Below are 17,647 nucleotides of genomic sequence, written 5' to 3'. Positions count from 1 at the left end.
TCCTCCCTCCCACCCCCTGCCCTCCCCGACACAGTTGCCCAAATTGTCCGGCATCTGCCTTAATGTTCTTGAATTCATGATCCTCCTGCCAAGAGCAGGGATTAAGCCACTACCACCATCTCCTGCAAAACATTTCCTTTTGATTTCTTCTTTGGTGTAGGTACTGGTGTATCCAACACAGGGTCTTATGCAGTAGACAAGGGCTCTAATACTAAGATAGGTTTCAAACCAAGCTCTTCTTTGTATTCTTTGTATTCTCTCTAGATCTAGTCCATACAGACCACAATTCACATCTCATCAGAGATCAGAAGAGCTCTCATTCGCCTGTGGTTTTAGTACATGCAATTAGAGCAGAAGTTTGTGTGACATGATTGATGAGGTTTTCAAGAAAATCTGAACCTTCTAGAATTGTGGAGTTGGGCAGAAAATATTGTCGAAACACTCGAGGAAAACAAACCAGAGCAATTCTGCAAGCTTTTCCGTCTTCCAGCACTTTTTTATTCCTCCTTAAATAATTGACAAGAATTTTCACTCCAGACAGGCTTTTCCAGCCCTTTGTAGATCTAATAAAGATGAATGAAGAGTATGCAGGCACAGTAAAGCAGAGAAACGGGCAGATCAGGAAACAAAGAAACATTTCAACAGCTCATATAACAGGTCTTTCTATAGTGAAAGAGAAATGGTCATAAAAAATAGGGGATATAAAACAACGCATGTGCTAACTTTTAAACATCATTCTTATGGAGTGATGATAAATGATTGCTTTGCTTTTGCAGAGGCATGGCTAATATTTGCCAAAAGTATTTTATGGTCAGAATGTGCAAGGACTTTCTTCAATGTTATTAAGGCTCCACTTTAAGGTTGTTGGCTATATAATCAGTGTTGCTATGGTGAAGGAAAGCATTTTCCTACCACAATGCAAGAATTATGTCAAGCAGCATAAGTTTTCATAAGCAGATTTCATTGGCACTGATGGCATTATTCAAATCAGATGTAGAAGGAAAAGTAAACTTCAGAAGAAAAATGCAACACAACCAGAGTCAGTCTCATATGTGTGTGTGTGTGTGTGTGTGTGTGTGTGTGTGTATTCTCTATTACTTCTCTATATCAGTCTCTCATATAATGCACTGGGAAGGTGGCTTAATAGACTCAAGTGCTTGCTGGACAATCATGATGACTGAGGTTCTGATCTCCAGAACTCTACATGAGTTTTTTCAATACTCAGGGCAGCCAGTGGGTATAAACTTACCTCAAAGGAAGCAGAAACAACACCGCCATGCCAAACTTGTTAGCTAGTCTAGCCATGTTAGTGAGCTCTAGAAAGAAACATGAAACTCTGCCTCAATATATAAAAAAAGTAACTTTGGAAGTCTTCCCATGACAGCTCCAGGCCTTCTTAGGGACTTATAAGCAAGTTCATATACCCCTCCCACATACATTAACATACCTATACCTTCTTATGCACTCCACACACAGAGACACATGAAAACAAAAGGTGACAAGAAAACAACTAACATGTCACCACTCAAAAATAAGCACTAGTAATTGCATATGCAGAAATCCAGATAAGTGTACAAACTGTTCATGAATAATGGTCTAGACACGTTGTACTTTCTCAAGAAAATGACTTCCTAGCTCATGAAAAATTTATTATTGTTATCAATAGTTCTGCATATTTTATTGTAGTAATGCAATATTATGTAAAGCTAATATCTCAACCTTTTAACATGAATGAATGCTAGTTTTATTCTTACACTTTTATGAATAAATATGCCTTATGACATTTGTATATATAATATTTTGTAATCCTTTGTGTTCTTACAGAAAATTCCCAAAATTATGTGTCATACGAGTTTTACATTGTAATTAATGTTGTATCTATACCCATATCTATCTATCTATCTATCTATCTATCTATCTATCTATCTATCTATCTATCTATCTATCTGCCTGTCTATCTATCTGTCTGTCTATCTATCTAAAACTATATATATATATTTACAGTTTTTTCTGAAAATGATTTACCAAATTAATCTACATTTAATATCACTGGCACACACTTGAAGAATATTTGACATTAATACTTTTTATCTTTTTAATTTATGAGATACATACATTATTATAATATATTCTCATAAAGGGGAAAATACTGTATTTTATTAATTTGTTGTCTTGCATCATTGTTCAGCTGGAAAACTTTTTTGTAATATCCATAGTAAAATGCTAATTTATCATTATTTTGAATATGAGCAATACCTTTGTTTTACATAACTTGTAATAAAAAGCTGCAATCAGTACATGAAAAAATAACATAAATTTATGGATACTTAAAAATAATCACGAGTGATATGTCAATATGAAGTACTATTTTTATGAAAATTTACCTATTTAGGGGATAAAATGGGAATAAGTAATCAAAAAATTAATGAAATATAACTCATATAAAAAATAAATCTTTATAGTACAGATCTTGAAATTGATTCTATGAAAAGAAACTCTAGAATATTCTAAGGTGAAGTAAATATGAAAAATATAAATTTAATTTACAAATTAATAACAAAAGCAATTAACCATAAACCTTTCAAGAAACTAGAGAGCAAGTTCACAAATATCCCAGTTGTTCCAACTGAACGTGTAAACAGAAAAAGAACTTTTATGAAGAGTAGTCACATGTCATTTGAACCAAAGCCATCATGTCAAAATTGTGGTAAAAGCAAAGAAGCGATTGTTAGGAGAACCATTAGAACTAGTAGCTCAGAGGACAGGCTCCGGAGATGGTTCAGTGGTCACAATGCTTGCTGTAGGCCTTGGTTTCTCTTCCCAATTTTAGAACCAAAAACCCTGACAAAAGCAACTTAAGGGAGAAAGAGTTTATTTCAACTCATAATTCAATATCAAACATCATCATAATGGAGAAGTCTACAGGCAAAGATTTGTTCATTTTATTTCCTGATGGCTCAGATCCCAAAATCACACAGAAACTGTATTAATTACAGTAGTGTTTGAACAATGACTTAGGCATATTCTTAGCCAGCTCTTTTTAAAAATCAACCTATTACTATTCTATTACTATTAATCTGTGTATGTCCACGAGGCTGTGGCTTACCAGTAAGGTTCCAACCATCTCTCTCCTTGGACAGCTACATGGCATATCCTTCATTCTGCCTCATCTCTCTTTATATCTCTGTTGGGATTTCTCACCTGGCTTTACTCTGCTAAGCCATTGCCGAAACAGCTTTATTCATTAACTGATAAAAGCGACACACATACAGAAGGAATCCCGCATCAGAAATCAACAGAGTAGGGTCTTGAATTAGGTGGTCACATGACATCTACAATCAGGAAACAGAAAGAGATATAGAAATGCTAGTGTTCATCTGTTTTCTCCCTTTTTTCATAGTTTAGGATCCCATCCCAGGGAATGGTGCCACCCTCAGTATGTGCATCTTCAGACCTCAACCTAATAAAGATAACCAAAGATAACCTTCCACAGGCATTCCTGGAAGCTACCCTAACCTAGATAATCGCACACAGGTGTTCCTAGACACGTGTCACCATCACACCAGGCAGAAATGACTACCTGAGTTTGGAACTCCTGAGCCCTATTGCAAAAATGGAGCTAAAAAATCCTCAGTGATAAGTGGATCCTTAGAGTTTGCTCACAAGTTAGTCTTGTCAGATCATCGAACTCTGGATTCACTCTGAGACCTGCCTTAAAGAACAAGAAGAAAATGATAGTGAAAGACCTCCCGACACTAACTTTTGGCCTTCACGTCCATGTACAAACATATGTATTTAAGGTTACACACAGGTGCATATGCACACAAAACCCACACAGACAGGAGTAAGTGTATGTAAGATCAGGAAACTAGAAAGCATATCAGAAAAGGGGAGAAGAGGCTTTTAGTGGTAGGATATAGCAGAGCACATGAGAAATGAAAATGGAATACAGCTGTGTTGAATGTGGCACAGGGAGAAAGAGGAAATGGCAGAGGGTGGGAAACATAAGCCAAAACTACGTATGAAAAAGAAAGAAAAAAATCTGATGTATGAAAAAGAAGAAAATCTGATGATGGATTAGCTAATCAAAACATCTTTAAAGAGTTTAAACTGAAATTATCTATGTAGATGAATAGAGCTGTTCTTAGAAATCCTACGTTAATTTATAGACTTTTGACATCCGAGCATTTCTGAGAATAACAGCGTGGTGTCCCGCCCACCCCATGGCCCACCAGTCCAGCCTGCAGAGGGCACTTTGCTGACTTGGAATTCCAAAATAAATAGAATCCACGTGTTAGCACACAGCTATGGCAGATGGCCCCACATTCTCCGGAGCGGCACTATGGGACAGTCTCAAGGTGTCTTCTGATGGGCGGGCACCGTGCAGTGTCCGGTAGTGCCGAGCGTCTACAGTTTGTCCAGGACATTGAGCCTATAATTCGTGATCTTAGAGAAGCTAAATAAGAAAGTGAACCCAAAGAAAAACATATAGGCATCCTCCTAAATATTAAACTTCATCAGGCGATGAAAGGAGACAGAGACAGAGACCCACATTGGAGCACCGGACTGAAATCTCAAGGTCCAAATGAGGAGCAGAAGGAGAGCACGAGCAAGAAACTCAGGACCACGAGGGGTGCACCCACACACTGAGACAATGGGGATGTTCTATTGGGAACTCACCAAGGCCAGCTGGCCTGGGTCTGAAAAAGCATGAGATAAAACCGGACTCCCTGAACATAGGGGACAATGAGGACTACTGAGAACTCAAGAACAATGACAATGGGTTTTTGGTCCTACTGCATGTACTGGCTTTGTGGGAGCCTAGGCAGTTTGGATGCTCACCTTACTAGACCTGGATGGAGGTGGGTGGTCCTTGGACTTCCCACAGGGCAGGGAACCCTGATTGCTCTTCGGGCTGATGAGGGAGGGGGACTTGATTGGGGGAGGGGGGAAATGGGAGGTGGTGGCAGGGAGGAGGCAGAAATCTTAAATAAATAAATAAATAAATAAACAAATAAATAAATAAATAAATAAAAGAAATCCTACGTTAAGTAAAAATTTCAGAACCAAGAGAGAGATACCTTCCAACAACTAGTTAAATTGGGGACCCCTTTGAGATTCTACCAATGTAGAATTTAGCACAGGTTTTGGAATCCCACAAGAACGAGATTGGAAAAAAAAAAAAAACTTTCTGAAGACACCTCATGCTTTGGTGACAGGACCTAAAAGATAGAGGACCTCCCCCTTGACAAGCTTTCTTAATGCCATGAGTTTTATCTGAGCTTCAGGGGGAGAGTTTAAGCAATTACTCAGCTTGGACCATAAGTATATTCTACAAACTAGCCAGGCAAAATGTAGGCATCCTACAATACTGGGAAATCAGAAATAGGGCTAACCAGCTCCCCTGTGATTGTATTTGAGGTGTGCTCCACAGGAGGGAATATATATTTGATGTTTGCATCATCAAAAGTTTTTGACTGAGCAGATCAATGATCATGGTAGTGAAGCTACTGTTAATGTTTCAGCAAATAGTGAGGATAAGACCATGACAATTTTTGCCTTAGTTACATTTATATCCATAGATTAGTGTTCCTGCCCGGCTTATTAGAAGTTTGTTTGTGCTATGCCCAGTTCTTAAGACAGAGATGCATAATTGGTCAAAAGTACTGAAGCTAAGGAATTGCTGAATGCTTGGAAATGAATGGAATTTCTATACGACCTTCTCCAAGAATGTTTTAGAATGTTGAGTGGGAAGAATGTAAGACCTGAAAACAGGATAGAGTCTCATCGGATGGCATCTTTAGAATGCCATTGCATTCTACATTCATTAGACTACTGACATTTGATCTTTCAAGACTGAATCTTTTAATATCCTGCCGTTGGTGAGTAAGGATTTTTGAGATCCACCTCCAAAACTTCTAAATAGCTAATAACAGCATCAGGAAGGGGCTCATGAAGCCCTGTCCCTCTTTTAGTATTTATAAGCATTATGTTCATTAGGGGAGATATTTTCATTAGTAAGGAGTCTATATTATTGTAAATAATATTATTTATTGTTATATTATTGTAAATATTATTGTAAATAATACCTCATCAAAAATTTAATATCAGTCATAGTGAAACTCATTGAATCACCAAAAATGAAGATATAAAAACACGAAAGTAAACATAAATATACATAAACACATAAGGACATGAAAGTAGAAAGGTAGGTGGGAAGAAGGGGAAGAGTGGAAAAAGAATAGTTAAAGGCAATGGGGTAAATGTGATATAAAACACATGTATGTTTATGAAAATTTGATAATTAAACACATTATATCTACAATCAGTAATGCCAATAAAATTGAGTGATGTGAAAAGCAAATTCACAGAAAAACGAACATATTCATCATATAGAAAACTTAGGTGGTTTACAGAAATGTCGAAATGTCAATATTGTGGTGCATACATTCATCAGTGACTACAGGAATGCAGACTGCCTGAAGACATCACTTCTATGGTAATCAATGAATGAAGAGCAAATACTACATGGAGACAGCACTTCCACCACCATCATCAATGACTAGGAGAATACAGACTACATAGAGACATCAGCTTTCGTATAAGTATGGCTATTAATTCATATCAAAACAAAATTACCAAATGATAGCAACAGTAGGGAGAAACTGTACTTATTGTACACTGTTGCTGTGAAATTAAAACAGCATATGAACAAATTCTGGGGTTGTTTAAAGGGAGAGGGCACTGACTTCTCAAAACTGTTTAGCATATTTTCACCAATGTAATTGTTATGTTCCAGAATGTTAAACCTGATAACTCTATACATGATCTCTAGTTGAAGTTTAATGATATTTAATCTAGGTTTTCACTTTTAACCACTTTTTAAAACTTTTTGGAGTGTAACTATACGTTTTTCTTTGGGTTCACCTTCATATTTAGCTTCTCTAGGATCACAAATTATAGGCTCAATGTCCTTTATTTATAGCTAGAAAGCCATTACGAGTGAGTGCATCCCATGTTCCTCTTTTTGGGTCTGGCTTAACTCACTCAGGATAGTGTTTTCTATTTCTGTCCATTTGTATGCAAAATTCAAGAAGTCATTGTTTTTTACTGCTGAGTAGTGCTCTAATATCTATGAAAGGAGACAGAGACAGAGACCCACATTGGAGCACCGGACTGAAATCCCAAGGCCCAAATGAGGAGCAGAAGGAGAGAGAGCACGAGCAAGGAACTCAGGACCGTGAGGGGTGCACCCACACACTGAGACAATGGGGATGCTCTATCGGGAACTCCCAAGGCCAGCTGGACTGGGTCTAAAAAAAGCATGGGATAAAACCGGACTCCCTAAACATAGTGGACAATGAGGGCTGTTGAGAAGTCAAGAACAATGGCACTGGGTTTTGATCCTACTGCATATAGTGGCTTTGTGGAAGCCTAGGCTGTTTGGATGCTCACCTTACTAGACCTGGAAGGAGGTGGGAGATCCTTGAACTTCCCACAAGGCAGGGAACCCTGACTGCCCTTCAGGCTGCTGAGGGAGGGGGAGTTGATTGGGGGAGGGGGTGGGAAATGGGAGGCGGTGGCGGGGAGGAGGCAGAAATCTTTAACAAATAAATAAATAAAATAAAATAAAAAAATGAAAGGAAAAAAATTTTTTGGAGTGTAGGAGATTTTATACTTAGAATGAAAGAAGTATGTGTCCATATACATTCAAAAAAGATTTCTTAGAGCTCTACTTGCCACTCACTCTTCATGTTAACCTGCATCTTCCAGGTTCTCATCATCCTTTTAGTTCTAAACTGATAGAATGTTTGGTTTCCCCTAGCTCTGTAAATTAGTAAGTGCATTAAAGGGTTGTGAGCTCACTTTAAAGTAGCAAAAGGAAGGACATACTCCCTCTGTGGAATGATGCAAGTTTGGTGTCCCTGAGCATTATTTGAGCATTAGGCAGAAGATGTCCACCTAACCCTAGACCCTCTTAGTTCCACTCAGGTAGGTATCATTACATGGATCCATTCATCTGTTATTCTTCATGGCTGTGATTTGCAGATGGCTAGTGACCCTTGAAGACACAGGAGAAAATTACCTTCTACAGCCATGACCAATGGTAATGTTAGTTCTTGGTTAAATACAATTTCTAGAAATTCACCAGAATTTCTCAAACACAGCTAAGCTACAAATAGAATCATGCAGCACTGATATAAATGTTAAAACCTATTCTCTCCCTTAAATCTTTTGCAAAAATGAATAAAGGCAAGTTAAGGGAAATTTCTTTTCAAAAGCATGTGGCATACTTTAATATGAAGTGAGGATAAACAGATTAAGCCTCATCTACACATGTAGAGGGTCTCTGGATAAATCACAAGCTGTCAGACATTGCAAATGAACCACACTGAGGCTGCAGTCTGAAGTTGTCCAAGAAAGGAAGGCTCCTAGTGAAGTCACTACAAAGAGAAACAGCAACACCTATAGTGTTTGACTGAAATGCCACCAGCATTTCTGCCTTGGCCTGTGACCTTTCCAGTCACCTGTATGAAGACCAACCACACTGTGAGCACAGTAAGCAATACATGTTCTTTGTTTCAATGGAATGAAGAAATGGACAAAACTCCCTCCTTAACCAAATTCTGAATCTGACCTTCATGAGCCCTGTTCTTGCTTTGATGTTGCCCTTGATCTTGGTTCTTTGCAGGCTGAGTCAGTTTACTTTCAACAAGTATTTCGCTGGGTTGGTTATAAACCTTCTACCCTAGATCTGATCAAATTCCCAATACACCACACTGGATACTTTGTCATTGTGACCTGCCTGCAGCAAGAATCTTACCAAGTTGTTTTAGCTCAGGTTCCCCAGTATCTACCATTTTCTCCCTTAGCAATATTTCTTTTTTTTTTTCTTCTTTTATTTATTTTTTATTCTTTTTTAATTAAAATTTCCACCTGCTCCCCGTTTCCCATTTCCCTCCCCTCCTCCCAAATATTGCCCCCTCCCCCCACTCCCCTCCCCCTATCCCCACTCCTCTTCTCCTCCCCCCACACCATTCCCCCTCCCTCTCGATACTGAAGAGCAGTCCAAATTCTCTGCCCTGCGGGAAGACGAAGGTCTTCTATCTACGTCCAGGAAGGTGAGCTTCTAAACAGGCTAAGCTCCCACAAAGCCAGTTCATGTATTAGGATTGAAACCTAGTGCCATTGTCCTTGGCTTCTCATCAGTCTTCATTGACCGCCATGCTCAGAGAGTCCGGAATCAACCCATGCTTATTCAGTCCCAGACCAGCTGGCCTTGGTGGGCTCCTAATAAATCAGTTCCACTGTCACAGTGGGTGGGTGCATCCCTCGTGGTCCTGATTTTTTGCTCTTGTTCTCCCTCCTTCTGCTCCTAATTTGGACCTTAAGAGCTCAGACCGTTGCTCCAAATTGAGAATCTGTCTCTACCTCGATCCATCGCCAGATGAAGGTTCTAAGGTGATATGCAAGATATTCATCAGTATAGGATAGGGTCATTTCAGGTTCCCTCTCCTTAGTTGCCCAAGGTACCAGCTGGGGACATATTCCTGGACACCTGCGAACCCCTCTAGAGTCAAGTCTCTTGCCAACCCTAAGATGGCTCCCTTAGATAGGATATATACTTCGCTGCTCCCGTATCCATCCTTCCTATATCCCAACCATCCCAATCCCCCGAGCTCCTCCCATCCTCCCCTTCTCATATTTCTCATCCCATTTCCCCTTTGCCCCATGCCACCTCACCCGCAAGTTCCCAGTTTTTGCCCTGCAATCTTGTCTACTTCCCCCTCTCCATGCGGATGACTATATGATTTTCTTTGGGTTCACTTTCTTATTTAACTTCTATAGGATCACACATTATATGCTTAATGTCTTTTATTTATGGCTAGAAACCGATTATGAGTGAGTACATCCCATGTTCCTCTTTTTGGGTCTGGGATACCTCACTCAGGATAGTGTTTTCTATTTCCATCCATTTGCACGCAAAATTCGAGAAGTCATTGTTTTTTACTGCTGAGTAGTACTCTAATATGTATATATTCCACACTTTCTTCATCCATTCCTCCATTGAAGGGCATCTAGGTTGTTTCCAGGTTTTGGCTATTACAAACAATGCTGCTATGAACATAGTTGAACAGATACTTTTGTCATTTGATGTGGCATCTCTTGGGTATATTCCCAATAGTGGTATTACTGGATCTTGGGGTAGGTTGATCCCAAATTTCCTGAGAAATCGCCACACTGATTTCCAAAGTGGTTGCACAAGTTTGCATTCCCACCAGCAATGAATGAGTGTGCCTCTTTCTCCACAACCTCTCCAGCAAAGGCTATCATTGGTGTTTTTGATTTTAGCCATTCTGACAGGTGTAAGATGGTATCTCAAAGTTGTTTTAATTTGCATTTCCCTTATCGCTAAGGAGGTTGAGCATGACCTTAGGTGTCTTTTGGCCATTTGAATTTCTTCTGTTGAGAATTCTCTGTTCAGATCAGTGCCCCATTTTTTTATTGGGTTCATTAGCATTTTAAAGTTTGTTTCTTGAGTTCTTTATATATTTTGGTGATCAGACCTTTGTCTGTTGCAGGGTTGGTGAAGATCTTCTCCCAGTCAGTGGGTTGCCTTTTTGTCTTAGTGACAGTGTCCTTTGCTTTACAGAACCTACTCAGTTTCAGGAGGTCCCATTTATTCAATGTTGCCCTTAATGTCTGTGCTGCTGGGGATAAACGTAGGAAGTGATCTCCTGTACCCATATGTTGTAGAGTACTTCCAACTTTTTCTTCTATCAGGTTCAGTGTGTTCAGACTAATATTGAGGTCTTTAATCCATTTGGACTTGAGTTTTGTGCATGGTGATAGATATGGATCTATTTTCATTCTTCTACACGTTGACAACCAGTTCTGCCAGCACCATTTGTTGAAGATGCTCTCTTTTTTCCATTGAATACTTTTAGCTCCTTTATCAAAAATTAGGTGTTCATAAGTTTGTGGGTTAAAATCAGGGTCTTCTACTCGGTTCCATTGATCGACTTCTCTGTTTTTATGCCAATACCAAGCTGTTTTCAATACTGAGGCTCTGTAATAGAGTTTGAGGTCAGGGATGGTAATGCCTCCAGACGATCCTTTATTATATAAGATTGTTTTGGCTATCCTGGGTTTTTTGTTTCTCCATATAAAGTTGATTATTGTCCTCTCAAGATCTGTGAAGAATTTTGATGGGATTTTAATGGGGATTGCATTGAATCTATAAATTGCCCTTGGTAGAATTGCCATTTTTACTATGTTGATCCTCCCTATCCAAGAGCAAGGGAGATCCTTCCATTTTCTGGTATCCTCCTCAATTTCTTTCTTCATTGACTTAAAGTTCTTGTCAAATAGATCCTTTACTTCCTTGGTTAGGGTTACCCCAAGATATTTTATGCTATTTGTGGCTATCGTGAAGGGTGATGCTTCTCTGATTTCCATCTCTGCTTCCTTATCCTTTGTGTATAGGAGGGCAACTGATTTTTTGGAATTGATCTTGTATCCTGCAACGCTACTAAAGGTGTTTATCAGCTGAAGGAGTTCTTTGCTGGAGTTTTTGGGGTCGCTTATGTACACTATCATATCGTCTGCAAATAATGAAAGTTTAACTTCTTCCTTTCCGATTTGAATCCCTTTGATCCCCTTATGTTGTCTTATTGCTATTGCTAGAATTTCAAGCACTATATTAAAGAGGTATGGAGAGAGTGGACAACCTTGTCGTGTTCCTGATTTTAGTGGAATAGCTTTGAGTTTCTCTCCATTTAATTTGATGTTAGCTGACGGCTTGCTATAAATAGCTTTTATTATATTTAGGAACGACCCTTGTATTCCTAATCTCTCTAAGACCTTTATCATAAAGGGATGTTGAATTTTGTCAAATGCTTTTTCCGCATCTAATGAAATGATCATATGGTTTTTTTCTTTCAGATTATTTATATGATGGATTACATTGATAGATTTTCGTATGTTGAACCAGCCCTGCATCTCTGGGATGAAGCCTACTTGATCATAATGGATAATTTTTCTAATGTGTTCTTGGATTCGGTTTGCCAGTATTTTATTGAGTATTTTTGCGTCGATGTTCATGAGTGAGATTGGCCTGTAGTTCTCTTTCTTGGTTGTGTCTTTGTGTGGTTTTGGTATCAGAGTAACTTCAGCTTCATAAAAGGAATTTGGCAATGACTTCTCTGTTTCAATATTGTGAAATACATTAAGGAGTATAGGTATTAGGTCTTCTTGGAAGTTCTGGTAGAATTCTGCATTAAAGCCGTCTGGACCTGGGCTTTTTTTGGTGGGAAGGTTTTTTATAACAACTTCTAATTCTTCGCGACTAACAGGTCTATTTAGATTGTTCACCTGGTCCTGGTTTAACTTTGGTATATGGTACTTATCTAAAAAAGTGTCCATTTCTTTAACATTTTCCAATTTTTTGGCATACAGGTTTTTGTAGTAAGATCTAATGATTCTCTGAATTTCGTCTGTGTCTGTGGTTATGTCTCCCTTTTCGTTTCTGATTTTGTTAATTTGCGTATTCTCTCTCCGCCGTTTGATTAGTTTGGATAGGGGTTTATCAATCTTATTGATTTTCTCCAAGAACCAGCTTTTTATTTCATTGATTCTTTGGATTGTTTTCTGTGTTTCTATTTTGTTGATTTCAGCCCTCAATTTGATTATTTCCAGTCTTCTACTTCTCCTAGGTGAGTCTGCTTCTTTTCTTTCTAAAGCTTTAAGGTGGGCTATTAGGTCTCCAATGTGTGCTTTCTCCGTTTTCTTTATGTGGGCACTTAATGCTATGAACTTTCCTCTTAGCACTGCTTTCATAGTGTCCCATAGGTTTGAGTATGTTGAGTCTTCGTTTTCATTGAATTCAAGAAAGACTTTAATTTCTTTCTTTATTTCTTCCTTGATCCAGGTGTGGTTCAGTAGTTGACTGTCCAATTTCCATGAGTTCATAGGCTTTCTGGGGATAGCATTGTTGTTGAATTCTAACTTTAATCCATGGTGATCTGATAAGACACAGGTGGTTACCGATATTTTTTTGTAACTGTGTAAGTTTGCTTTGTTACCGAGTATGTGGTCTATTTTCGAGAAGGTTCCATGAGCTGCAGAGAAGAAGGTATATTCTTTCTTATTTGAGTGGAATGTTCTATAGATGTCTGTTAAGTCCATTTGATTCATTACCTCCCTTAATCCTTTTATTTCTCTGTTAGGTTTCTGTCTGATTGACCTGTCCATTGGTGAGAGAGGAGTGTTGAAATCTCCTACTATTAGTGTGTGTGGTTTGATGACTGCCTTGAGTTTTAGTAACGTTTCTTTTACATAAGTGGGTGCTTTTATATTAGGGGCATAGATATTCAGGATTGAGACTTCATCCTGGTGAATTGTTCCTGTTAGGAGTAAAAAATGTCCATCTCCATCTCTTTTGATTGATTTTAGTTTGAAGTCAACTTTCTTAGAAATTAGTATGGCCACACCTGCTTGTTTCTTAGGTCCGTTTGCTTGATAAACCTTTTCCCAGCCCTTTACTTTGAGTAGATGTCTGTCTTTGTGGTTGAGGTGTGTTTCTTGTAAGCAACAGAATGTTGGATCCTGTTTTCGTATCCAATCTCTTAGCCTGTGCCTCTTTATAGGTGAGTTGAGTCCATTGATATTAAGTGATATTAATGACCAGTGGTTGTTAACTCCGGTCATTTTTCCTTTCTTTCTTTCTTTCTTTCTTTCTTTCTTTCTTTCTTTCTTTCTTTCTTTCTTTCTTTTGGTAGTAGAGTTTGTGTGTTTCCCTTCTTCAAGTTGTGCTGGTGAAGGGTCATTAGATGTCTGAGTTATTGTGGGCATTGTTGGACTCCTTGGTTTGTGATTTTCCTTCAATTACTTTCTGAAGGGCTGGATTTGTGGCTACGTATTGTTTAAATTTGTTTTTATCCTGGAAAATTTTGTTTTCTCCATTTATAGTGAACGAAAGCTTGGCTGGGTATAGTAGTCTGGGCTTGCATCCATGGTCTCGTAGTTTCTGCAGTATATCTATCCAGGACCTTCTGGCTTTCATGGTTTCCATAGAGAAATCAGGTGTAAGTCTGATAGGTTTACCTTTATAGGTAACTTGACCTTTTTCCTTTGCAGCTCTTAATATTCTTTCTTTATTCTGTATGTTTTGTGTTTTGATTATTATATGACGAGGAGATGTTTTTTTTTTTGATCCAGTCGATTTGGTGTTCTGTATGCTTCTTGGACCTTCAAAGGAATATCTTTCTTAAGGTTGGGAAAGTTTTCTTCTATAATTTTATTAAATATATTTTCTGGACCATTGAGCTGTAGATCTTCTCCTTCTTCTATCCCTATTATTCTTAGGTTTGGTCTTTTTATTGTGTCCCAGATTTCCTGAATGTTTTGTGATGAGAATTTGTTGGTTATGCTGTTTTCTTTGATGAGAGTGTTTATTTTCTCTATGGTATCTTCAGTGTCTGAGATTCTTTCTTCTATCTCTTGTAATCTGTTGGTGGTACTTGTCTCTGTAGTTCCTGTTCGTTTATTCAAATTTTCCATCTCCATCCTTCCCTCGGTTTGTGTTTTCTTTATTACTTCCACTTCATTCTTCAAGTCTTGAACCGTTTCCCTTACCTGTTTGATTACTTTTTCTTGTTTCTCCTGGTTTTCTTGGGTATCTTTGAGAGATTTATTCATTTCCTCTACCTTTTTGTTTGTAATCTCTAATTGGTTGTGGCAGTTTTTCACCTCCTGTTTAAGGTCCTCTATTATTTTCATAAAATTCACTTTTGAGTCGAATTCTTCTAATTCTTCTGGATTAGGGTGTACACTTCTCATTTCGGGATTCCTGGATCCTGGTGATGTCACGTTGCCTTTCAAGTTGTTGGGGGAATTCTTGCATTGGCGCCTGCCCATCTTTTCCTTCAAATGGAGCCAGGAGAGGCCTGATGTCTTGGACCAGTCTTTGCTGTGACTAACTCTCTAGGTGTATCTCCTCAGTGTAGGGGCAGGAACCGTTCCCTTCCAGATGAACTCCTCAACACCAAAACATGGATGCATGGTATTCCAATGACCCGCGTAAAGAAGGCCGAATGCAAGGGGTCGGGCGGGGTCGAGTAGAACACAGGCGACACTGCAGTACAAGCTGGAGGTGCCTGCACTCCCTTTCGGGGGTTGCTGAGGCCTGCCCGCTAGGCAGGCACTCACTGCTCTGGTTGGGTAGCCTTAGTGTAGGGGCGTTTGTGCTCTCTACCGGGACCGTCTGCCCCAGGATAGCACACACTCACCCGTCCCGATGAAACTTCTCGGCACCTACACAGGAACTCCTGGATGCCCCAATGAGCCAGGGACAAAGGGAAGTAGGGCGCAGGCAGAGCAGGTCCAGGAGATCACAGCAGAGACTGCAGCCCCAGCAGCGGGGGGCCCGCTTTCCCTGGCGGGGACCTTGAGGCCTGCCCTCTAGTCAGGCCCTCACTACTCTGGGTTGGTAGCCTTAGTGAAAGGGCAGGAAACTGTTCCACAGTAAAGGACCTTGCAGACAAGGCAGGCTTGGGGGTGGGGGTGGGGGGCGGGTGTGTAGGAAAGAAAGCCTTGCAGCAGGAGCTGGGGGGGGGGCGTTTGTGCTCTCTACTGGGACAGTGCGCCCCAGGATAGCACACACTCACCCATCCAGATGGGACTTCTCAGCCCCTTAGCAATATTTCATCGTTGGACTCCAGAGGCATCTTGCCTCCCGTCTACAAACCTCTGTTTGTCCATGTTGTATTTTTATTTTTTTATTTTTTTTATTTTTTTATTATATATTTTTTTTTATTCTTTTTTAATTAAAATTTCCAACTGCTCCCCATTTCCCATTTCCCTCCCCTCCTCCCACACAATGCCCCCTCCCCCCTCTCCCCTCCCCTATCCCCACTCCTCTTCTCCTCCCCCCAGTCCATTCCCCCTCCCTCTCGCTACTGAAGAGCAGTCCAAATTCCCTGCCCTACAGGAAGACCAAGGTCCTCCCACTTCCATCCAGGCCCAGGAAGGTGAGCATCAAAACAGGCTAAGCTCCCACAAAGCCAGTTCATGTATTAGGATCGAAACCTAGTGCCATTGTCCTTGGCTTCTCATCAGCCTTCATTGTCCGCCATGTTCAGAGAGTCCAGTTTCAACCCATGCTTATTCAGTCCCAGTCCAGCTGGCCTTGGAGAGCTCCCAATAGATCAGTTCCACTGTCACTGTGGGTGGGTGCACGCCTCGTGGTCCTGATTTCCTTGCTCATGTTCTCCCTCCTTCTGCTCTTCATTTGGACCTTAAGAGCTCAGACGGTTGATCCAAATTGGGTCTCTGTCTCTCTCTCGATCCATCGCCAGATGAAAGTTCCTGTGCCATTCTCCTTGGCCTCTCGTCAGCTCTCATTGTCCGCCACATTCCGAGAGTCCGGTTTTATCCCATGTTTTTTTCAGTAGCAGTCCAGCTGACCTTGGTGAGCTCCCAATAGATCGGCCCCACTGTCTCAGTGGTTGGGTGCACCCCTCATGGTCCTGACTTCCTTGTTCATGTTCTCTCTCCTTCTGCTCCTCATTATAACCTTGGGAGCTCAGTCTGGTGCTCCAGTGTGGGTCTCTGGCTCTATCTCCATCCATCGCTAGATGAAGGTTCTATGGCGATATGCAAGATATTCATCAGTAAGATTATAGGATAGGTTCATTTCAGGTTCCCTATCCTCAGGTGCCCCAATGAACTAACTGGGGACATTGCCCTGGGCATCTGGTAGCCATTCCAAGTTCAAGTCTCTTGTCACCCCTTAGGTGGCTCCCTTACCTAAGGTATGAGTTTCCCTGCTCCCCTATCCAACCTTTCTTTATCCCCATTCACCCCGATTCCCCCAGTTCCCCTCATCCTCTCCTTCACACTTTTCTCTCCCCATCACCCCTCATCCCCATCCCACCCCACCCCCAAGATTCCAATTTTTTGCCCATCAGTCATGACTATTTCCCATAGCTGGGAGGATATCTATATGTTTTCCCTTGGGTTTACCCTCTTGTTTAGCTTCTTTAGGATCACAAATTATAGACTCAGTGGCCCCTATCCATGGCTAGAAACCAATTATGAGTGAGTACATCCCATGTTCTTCTTTTTGGGTCTGGGTTACCTCACTAAGGATCGTATTTTCTATTTCCATCCATTTGCATGCAAAATTCGAGAAGTCATTGTTTTTTACCGCAGAGTAGTACTCTAATGTGTATATATTCCACACTTTCTTCATCCATTCTTCCATTGAAGGGCATCTAGGTTGTTTCCAGGTTCTGGCTATTACAAATAATGCTGCTATGAACATAGTTGGACAAATGCTTTTGTCATATGATAGGGCATCTCTTGGGTATATTCCCAAGAGTGGTATTGCTGGGTCCAGGGGTAGGTTGATCCCAATTTTTCTGAGAAACCGCCACACTGATTTCCAAAATGGTTGCACAAGTTTGCAGTCCCACCAGCAATGGATGAGGGTACCCCTTTCTCCACAACCTCTCCAGCAAAGGCTATCCTTGGTGTTTTTGATTTTAGCCATTCTGACAGGTGTAAGATGATATCTCAAAGTTGTTTTGATTTGCATTTCTCTGATCGCTAAGGAGGTTGAGCATGACCTTAAGTATCTTTTGGC

This window comes from Chionomys nivalis, chromosome 5 (genome assembly GCF_950005125.1).
Source record: "Chionomys nivalis chromosome 5, mChiNiv1.1, whole genome shotgun sequence".
Lineage (NCBI taxonomy): Eukaryota > Metazoa > Chordata > Mammalia > Rodentia > Cricetidae > Chionomys > Chionomys nivalis.
This window is presented reverse-complemented; position numbering follows the sequence as displayed.